Here is a 9229-nt window from a genome sequence, read left to right as displayed (position 1 = left end):
ATTAATTATTATTCTGAAAGCTCCTGGAATATCTATTAATGGTTCTAAGTTCTAACGCCAAGTAACTAAATCTCTTATTTATTGCAATTTATTGAGGTCATTTTTGTTTTGTCTTGTTGATGAAATATAAAGATAGTATGAATGAAAACAGCTGAATATAAGCTTTCCAACTATCCCGGGTTAACAATCGGTAGCACTTCATCATCTGCTATTTCTTCAATGGTATGCTATATATTTATTGAGCCTATTAGTTTAGTCTTTAGAGCATAAAGTTAAAAATGCCAAGGACATACTTTCAATCAGTCTCCAAGCCATTACTTGATGCTCCATTAATGTTGAAAATAGATGTATTTTCTTCTGTATCATGTGTATGTCTATATTTCCTTTGAGGGGAAGCTGATAGAATGATTAGATGAATCAATTGCATATAGGTGATGAATTGTTATTTATTGCTAAAACACATGGAAAAAACATTAATGGTTCGAAGTTGTAACACTAAGTATGAAAATCTCTTTTGTATTGTAATTTTTTTAAAGTCATATTAGTTTCTTCATGTTGATATTATATAAGTATAACTTCATGGTAAACCTCTGAAATTAAGCTTTCCAAATCTCCCGGGTTAACTATCATTAGCACTTCTTCATAGGCTGGACTTCTAGAAATTTCTGCAAAATGGCCTGTTAGCTCAGATGGTTAGAGCGTGGTGCTAATAACGCCAAGGTCACAGGTTCAATCCCTGTAAAGGCCAAGTTCAATTGTTTGTAAATAGATACATTTTTCTTGTGTCTCATTTTTGACTGTTTATCACCTTGGATGAAACGCTGCTTGAAGGATTGGATGAATACATTTGATATAGTTGTAGAATTAATTATTATTCTGAAAGCTCCTGGAATATCTATTAATGGTTCTAAGTTCTAACGCCAAGTAACTAAATCTCTTAGTTATTGCAATTCATTGAGGTCATTTTTGTTTTGTCTTGTTGATGAAATATAAAGATAGTATGAATGTAAACAGCTGAATATAAGCTTTCCAACTATCCCGGGTTAACAATCAGTAGCACTTCATCATCTGCTATTTTTTCAATAGTATGCTATATATTTAGTGAGCCTATTAGTTTAGTCTTTAGAGCATAAAGTAAAAAATGCCAAGGACATACTTTCAATCAGTCTCCAAGCCAATACTTGATGCTCCTTTAATGTTGAAAATAGATGTATTTTCTTCTGTATCATGTGTATTTCTATATTTCCTTTGAGGGGAAGCTGATAGAATGATTAGATGAATCAATTGCATATAGGTGAAATTGTTATTTATTGCTAAAACACATGGAAAACATGTTAATGGTTCTAAGTTCTAACACTAAGTATAAAAACCTCTTTTGTATTGTAATTTTTTTAAAGTCATATTAGTTTCTTCATGTTGATATTATATATTTATAACTTCATGGTAAACCTCTGAAATTAAGCTTTCCAAATCTCCCGGGTTAACTATCATTAGCACTTCTTCATATGCTGGACTTCCAGGAATTCGTGCAAAACGGCCTGTTAGCTCAGATGGTTAGAGCGTGGTGCTAATAACGCCAAGGTCACAGGTTCGATCCCTGTACAGGCCAAGTTCAATTGTTTGTAAAAAGATTAATTTTTCTTGTGTCTCATTTTTGACTGTTTATCAACTTGGAACAAACGCTGCTTGAAGGATTGGATGAATACATTTCATATAGTTGTAGAATTAATTATTATTTTGAAAGCTCCTGGAATATCTATTAATGGTTCTAAGTTCTAACGCCAAGTAACTAAATCTCTTGATTATAGCAATTCATTGAGGTCATTTTTGTTTTGTCTTGTTGATGAAATATAAAGATAGTATGAATGTAAACAGCTGAATATAAGCTTTCCAACTATCCCGGGTTAACAATGAGTAGCACTTCATCATCTGCTATTTCTTCAATAGTTTTTTTTTTTTTTTTTTTTTTTTTATTGAGCATGATCTGTAGTATAAAACATTTTCTTTACAAAATAAAGAATACATTTTGAATAAAGCAATAATACATCCGTAAAATTATTAAGAACAAGATACATACGGAAAAAGAAAAGCAAGAAAGTAACACAGAAAAGAAAGAAAAAAAGAAAGAGAAACAAGGAAGAAGAACAATTATAATAATTTACACAGTTTACCTCTTCTTAACATGTCGGCCCATGTCGGCCCTTCTCATATCAGGGGGAGGATCTTATATTAGAGTACCAGTTAGAGATTGGGGCCCAGATCTGAGTGCCCCGGGCTCTAGTTTTCCTACCCCTTGTGCGATATATAGCTATCTCCTGCATATAAATGGCAAGAAATCGACAAAGCCACATCTGAAAGGTGGGTACATTAGGATCTTTCCAGCATGCCGCAAGAATAATACGAAAGACGGCAGTACCCAAAAAGACAATCCTCTGTTCCTCTAAACTGTAACCTAAGGATTCATCGTGACCTAGAAGATATAGGGTGGCGGAGGATCTAAGATTCCTCCCGAAAACTTGAGTCCAAAATCCTCCAATCATTGTTTGTAGGTTATTTAGTTTCGGACATTCGGCAAACATATGAATTAAATTTGCTTGTCCCTGTCTACATCTGGGGCAGCAGTCATAAGCTTTCCAACTATCCCGGGTTAACAATCGGTAGCACTTCATCATCTGCTATTTCTTCAATAGTATGCTATATATTTAGTGAGACTATTAGTTTAGTCTTTAGAGCAAAAAGTTAAAAATGCCAAGGACATACTTTCAATCAGTCTCCAAGCCAATACTTGATGCTCCTTTAATGTTGAAAATAGATGTATTTTCTTCTGTATCATGTGTATCTCTATATTTCCTTTGAGGGGAAGCTGATAGAATGATTAAATGAATCAATTGCATATAGGTGATGAATTGTTATTTATTGCTAAAACACATGGAAAAAACATTAATGTTCTAAGTTCTAACACTAAGTATGAAAATCTCTGTTGTATTGTAATTTTTTTGAAATCATATACGTTTCTTCATGTTGATATTATATATTTATAACTTCATGGTAAACCTCTGAAATTAAGCTTTCCAAATCTCCCGGGTTAACTATCATTAGCACTTCTTCATATGCTGGACTTCCAGGAATTTCAGCAAAACGGCCTGTTAGCTCAGATGGTTAGAGCGTGGTGCTAATAACGCCAAGGTCACAGGTTCGATCCCTGTACAGGCCAAGTTTAATTATTTGAAAAAAGATTAATTTTTCTTGTGTCTCATTTTTGACTGTTTATCACCTTGGATCAAACACTGCTTGAAGGATTGGATGAATACATTTGATATAGTTGTAGAATTGATTATTATTCTGAAAGCTCCTTGAATATCTATTAATGGTTCTTAGTTCTACCGCCAAGTAACTAAATCTCTTATTTATTGCAATTCATTGAGGTAATTTTTGTTTTGTCTTGTTGATGAAATATAAAGATAGTATGAATGTAAACAGCTGAATATAATCTTTCCAACTATCCTGGGTTAACAATCAGTAGCACTTCATCATCTGCTATTTCTTCAATAGTATGCTATATATTTAGTGAGCCTATTAGTTTAGTCTTTAGAGAATAAAGTTAAAAATGCCAAGGACATACTTTCACTCAGTCTCCAAGCCAATACTTGATGCTCCTTTAACCCCTTTACTGCTAAGGCTATTTTCTTTCTTTTATGTAATTTCCATTGAAGTCAATGGAAAGTCCATGACGAGTTACCCTTGTCATTAGCGGCGAAGAGGTTAATGTTGAAAATAGATTTCTTTTTCTTCTGTATCATGTGTATCTCTATATTTCCTTTGAGGGGAAGCTGATAGAATGATTAAATGAATCAATTGCATATAGGTGAAATTGTTATTTATTGCTAAAACACATGGAAAAAACATTAATGGTTCTAAGTTCAATCACTAAGTATGAAAATCTCTTTTGCATTGCAAGTTTTTTAAAGTCATATTAGTTTCTTCATGTTGATATTATATATTTATAACTTCATGGTAAACCTCTGAAATTAAGCTTTCCAAATCTCCCGGGTTAACTATCAATAGCACTTCGTCTTATATGATGGACTTCCAGGAATTTGAGTAAAATGGCATGTTAGCTCAGATGGTTAGAGCGTGGTGCTAATAACGCAAAGGTCACAGGTTCGATCCCTGTACAGGCCAAGTTTAATTGTTTGAAAAAAGATTAATTTTCTTGTGTCTCATTTTTAACTGTTTATCACCTTTGATTAAACGCTACTTGAAGGATTGGATGAATACATTTGATATAGTTGTAGAATTAATTATTATTCTGAAAGCTCCTGGAATATCTATTAATGGTTCTAAGTTCTAACACCAAGTAACTAAATCTCTTATTTATTTCAATTTATTGAGGTCATTTTTGTTTTGTCTTGTTGATGAAATATAAAGATAGCATGAATGTAAACAGCTGAATATAAACTTTCCAACTATTCCGGATTAACAATCGGTAGCACTTCATCATCTGCTATTTCTTCAATGGTATGCTATATATTTATTGGGCCTATTAGTTTAATCTTTAGAGCATAAAGTTAAAAATGCCAAGGACATACTTTCAATCAGTCTTCAAGCCAATACTTGATGCTCCTTTAATGTTAAAAATAGATGTATTTTCTTCTGTATCATTTGTATCTCTATATTTCCTTTGAGGGGAAGCTGATAGAATGATTAAATGAATCAATTGCATATAGGTGAAATTGTTATTTATTGCTAAAACACATGGAAAAAACATTAATGGTTCTAAGTTCATTCACTAAGTATGAAAATCTCTTTTGCATTGTAAGTTTTTTAAAGTCATATTAGTTTCTTCATGTTGATATTATATATTTATAACTTCATGGTAAACCTCTGAAATTAAGCTTTCCAAATCTCCCGGGTTAACTATCAATAGCACTTCGTCCTATATGCTGGACTTCCAGGAATTTGTGCAAAATGGCCTGTTAGCTCAGATTGTTTAAGCATGGTGCTAATAACGCCAAGGTCACAGGTTCGATCCCTGTACAGGCCAAGTTTAATTGTTTGAAAAAAGAGTAATTTTTCTTGTGTTTCATTCTTGACTGTTTATCACCTTGGATCAAACGCTGCTTGAAGGATTGGATGAATACATTTGATATAGTTGTAGAATTAATTATTATTCTGAAAGCTCCTGGAATATCTATAAATGGTTCTAAGTTCTAACGCCAAGTAACTAAATCTTCTATTTATTGCAATTTATTGAGGTCATTTTTGTTTTGTCTTGTTGATGAAATATAAAGATAGTATGAATGTAAACAGCTGAATATAAGCTTTCCAACTATCCAGGGTTAACAATCGGTAGCACTTCATCATCTGCTATTTCTTCAATGGTATGCTATATATTTATTGAGCCTATTAGTTTAGTCTTTAGAGCATAAAGTTAAAAATACTTTCAATCAGTCTCCAAGCCAATACTTGATGCTCCTTTAATGTTGAAAATAGATGTATTTTCTTCTGTATCATGTGTATGTCTATATTTCCTTTGAGGGGAAGCTGATAGAATGATTGGATGAATCAATTGCATATAGGTGATGAATTGGTATTTATTGCTAAAACACATGGAAAAAACATTAATGGTTCTAAGTTCTAACACTAAGTATGAAAATCTCTTTTGTATTGTAATTTTTTTAAAATCATATTAGTTTCTTCATGTTGATATTATATAAGTATAACTTCATGGTAAACCTCTGAAATTAAGCTTTCCAAATCTCCCGGGTTAACTATCATTAGCTCTTCTTCATATGCTGGACTTCCAGGAATTTGTGCAAAACTGCCTGTTAGCTCAGATGGTTAGAGCGTGTTGCTAATTACGCCAAGGTCACAGGTTCAATCCCTGTACAGGCCAAGTTTAATTGTTTGAAAAAAGATTAATTTTTCTTGTGTCTCATTTTTGACTGTTTATCACCTTTGATCAAACGCTGCTTGAAGGATTGGATGAATACATTCGATATAGTTGTAGAATTAATTATTATTCTGAAAGCTCCTGGAATATCTAATAATGGTTCTAAGTTCTAACGCCAAGTAACTAAATCTCTTATTTATTGCAATTTATTGAGGTCATTTTTGTTTTGTCTTGTTGATGAAATATAAAGATAGTATGAATGTAAACAGCTGAATATAAGCTTTCCAACTATCCCGGGTTAACAATCGGTAGCACTTCATCATCTGCTATTTCTTCAATGGTATGCTATATATTTAGCATACCATTGGTTTAGTCTTTAGAGCATGAAGTAAAAAATGCCAAGGACATACTTTCAATCAGTCTCCAAGCCAATACTTGATGCTCCTTTAATGTTGAAAATAGATGTATTTTCTTCTGTATCATGTGTATCTCTATATTTCTTTTGAGGGGAAGCTGATAGAATGATTAGATGAATCAATTGCATATAGGTGAAATTGTTATTTATTGCTAAAACACATGGAAAAAATGTTAATGGTTCTAAGTTCTAACACTAAGTATAAAAATCTCTTTTGTATTGTAATTTTTTTAAAGTCATATTAGTTTCTTCATGTTGATATTATATATTTATAACTTCATGGTAAACCTCTGAAATTAAGCTTTCCAAATCTCCCGGGTTAACTATCATTAGTACTTCTTCATATGCTGGACTTCCAGGAATTCATGCAAAACGGCCTGTTAGCTCAGATGGTTAGAGCGTGGTGCTAATAACGCCAAGGTCACAGGTTCGATCCCTGTACAGGCCAAGTTCAATTGTTTGTAAAAAGATTAATTTTTCTTGTGTCTCATTTTTGACTGTTTATCAACTTGGAACAAACACTGCTTGAAGGATTGGATGAATACATTTCATATAGTTGTAGAATTGATTATTATTTTGAAAGCTCCTGGAATATCTATTAATGGTTCTAAGTTCTAACGCCAAGTAACTAAATCTCTTATTTATTGCAATTTATTGAGGTCATTTTTGTTTTGTCTTGTTGAAGAAATATAAAGATAGTATGAATGTAAACAGCTGAATATAAGCTTTCCAACTATCCCGGGTTAACAATCAGTAGCACTTCATCATCTGCTATTTCTTCAATAGTATGCTATATATTTAGTGAGCCTATTAGTTTAGTCTTTAGAGCAAAAAGTTTAAAATGCCAAGGACATACTTTCAATCAGTCTCCAAGCCAATACTTGATGCTCCTTTAATGTTGAAAATAGATGTATTTTCTTCTGTATCATGTGTATCTTTATATTTCCTTTGAGGGGAAGCTGATAGAATGATTAAATAAATCAATTGCATATAGGTGATGAATTGTTATTTATTGCTAAAACACATGGAAAAAACATTAATGTTCTAAGTTCTAACACTAAGTATGAAAATCTCTGTTGTATTGTAATTTTTTTAAAGTCATATAAGTTTCTTCATGTTGATATTATATATTTATAACTTCATGGTAAACCTCTGAAATTAAGCTTTCCAAATCTCCCGGGTTAACTATCAATAGCACTTCGTCTTATATGCTGGACTTCCAGGAATTTGTGCAAAATGGAATGTTAGCTCAGATGGTTAGAGCGTGGTGCTAATAACGCCAAGGTCACAGGTTCGATCCCTGTACAGGCAAAGTTTTATTGTTTGAAAAAAGATTAATTTTTCTTGTGTCTCATTTTTGACTGTGTATCACCTTGGATCAAACACTGCTTGAAGGATTGGATGAATACATTTGATATAGTTGTAGAATTAATTATTATTCTGAAAGCTCCTTGAATATCTATTAATGGTTCTTAGTTCTAACGCCAAGTAACTAAATCTCTTATTTATTGCAATTCATTGAGGTAATTTTTGTTTTGTCTTGTTGATGAAATATAAAGATAGTATGAATGTAAACAGCTGAATATAAGCTTTCCAACTATCCCGGGTTAACAATCGGTAGCACTTCATCATCTGCTATTTCTTCAATGGTATGCTATATATTTATTGAGCCTATTAGTTTAGTCTTTAGAGCATAAAGTTAAAAATGCCAAGGACATACTTTCAATCAGTCTCCAAGCCAATACTTGATGCTCCTTTAATGTTGAAAAAAGATGTATTTTCTTCTGTATCATGTGTATGTCTATATTTCCTTTGAGGGGAAGCTGATAGAATGATTAGATGAATCAATTGCATATAGGTGATGAATTGTTATTTATTGCTAAAACACATGGAAAAAACATTAATGTTCTAAGTTCTAACACTAAGTATGAAAATCTCTGTTGTATTGTAATTTTTTTAAAGTCATATAAGTTTCTTCATGTTGATATTATATATTTATAACTTCATGGTAAACCTCTGAAATTAAGCTTTCCAAATCTCCCGGGTTAACTATCAATAGCACTTCGTCTTATATGCTGGACTTCCAGGAATTTGTGCAAAATGGCCTGTTAGCTCAGATGGTTAGAGCGTGGAGCTAATAACACCAAGGTCACAGGTTCGATCCCTGTACAGGCCAAGTTTAATTGTTGGAAAAAGAATAATTTTTCTTGTGTCTCATTTTTGACTGTTTATCACCTTGGATCAAACGCTGCTTGAAGGATTGGATGAATACATTTGATATAGTTGTAGAATTAATTATTATTCTGGAAGCTCCTGGAATATCTATTAATGGTTCTAAGTTCTAACGCCAAGTAACTAAATATCTTATTTATTGCAATTTATTGAGGTCATTTTTGTTTTGTCTTGTGTGATGAAATATAAAGATAGTATGAATGTAAACAGCTGAATATAAGCTTTCCAACTATCCCGGGTTAACAATCGGTAGCACTTCATCATCTGCTATTTCTTCAATAGTATGCTATATATTTATTAAGCCTATTAGTTTAGTCTTTAGAGCATAAAGTTAAAAATGCCAAGGACATACTTTCAATCAGTCTCCAAGCCAATACTTGATGCTCCTTTAATGTTGAAAATAGATGTATTTTCTTCTGTATCATGTGTATGTCTATATTTCCTTTGAGGGGAAGCTGATAGAATGATTAGATGAATCAATTGCATATAGGTGATGAATTGTTATTTATTGCTAAAACACATGGAAAAAACATTAATGGTTCTAAGTTCTAACACTAAGTATGAAAATCTCTTTTGTATTGTAATTTTTTTAAAGTCATATTAGTTTCTTCATGTTGATATTATATATTTATAACTTCATGGTAAACCTCTGAAATTAAGCTTTCCAAATCTCCCGGGTTAACTATCAT

The 9229-nt window shown here is 32.1% G+C and overlaps 3 non-coding genes across 3 annotated transcripts; all 3 read left to right on the top strand.

Moving 5' to 3' along the window:
* Positions 1 to 1535: 1535 nt before the first annotated feature.
* On the top strand, positions 1536 to 1609 carry TRNAI-AAU (transfer RNA isoleucine (anticodon AAU)). Its single transcript has one exon. It is a non-coding gene; the product is annotated as a tRNA-Ile (tRNA).
* A 1531-nt stretch (positions 1610 to 3140) lies between these two features.
* On the top strand, positions 3141 to 3214 carry TRNAI-AAU (transfer RNA isoleucine (anticodon AAU)). Its single transcript has one exon. It is a non-coding gene; the product is annotated as a tRNA-Ile (tRNA).
* Positions 3215 to 6682: 3468 nt separating this feature from the next.
* Positions 6683 to 6756, top strand: TRNAI-AAU (transfer RNA isoleucine (anticodon AAU)). The gene has a single exon. It is a non-coding gene; the product is annotated as a tRNA-Ile (tRNA).
* The last annotated feature ends 2473 nt before the right edge of the window (positions 6757 to 9229 follow it).

The sequence above is a fragment of the Lissotriton vulgaris genome, chromosome 12 (assembly GCF_964263255.1).
Source record: "Lissotriton vulgaris chromosome 12, aLisVul1.2, whole genome shotgun sequence".
NCBI classification, from domain to species: Eukaryota; Metazoa; Chordata; class Amphibia; order Caudata; family Salamandridae; genus Lissotriton; species Lissotriton vulgaris.
The sequence above is the reverse complement of the archived record's forward strand: the minus strand, read 5'-3'. Positions and strand labels throughout refer to the sequence as shown.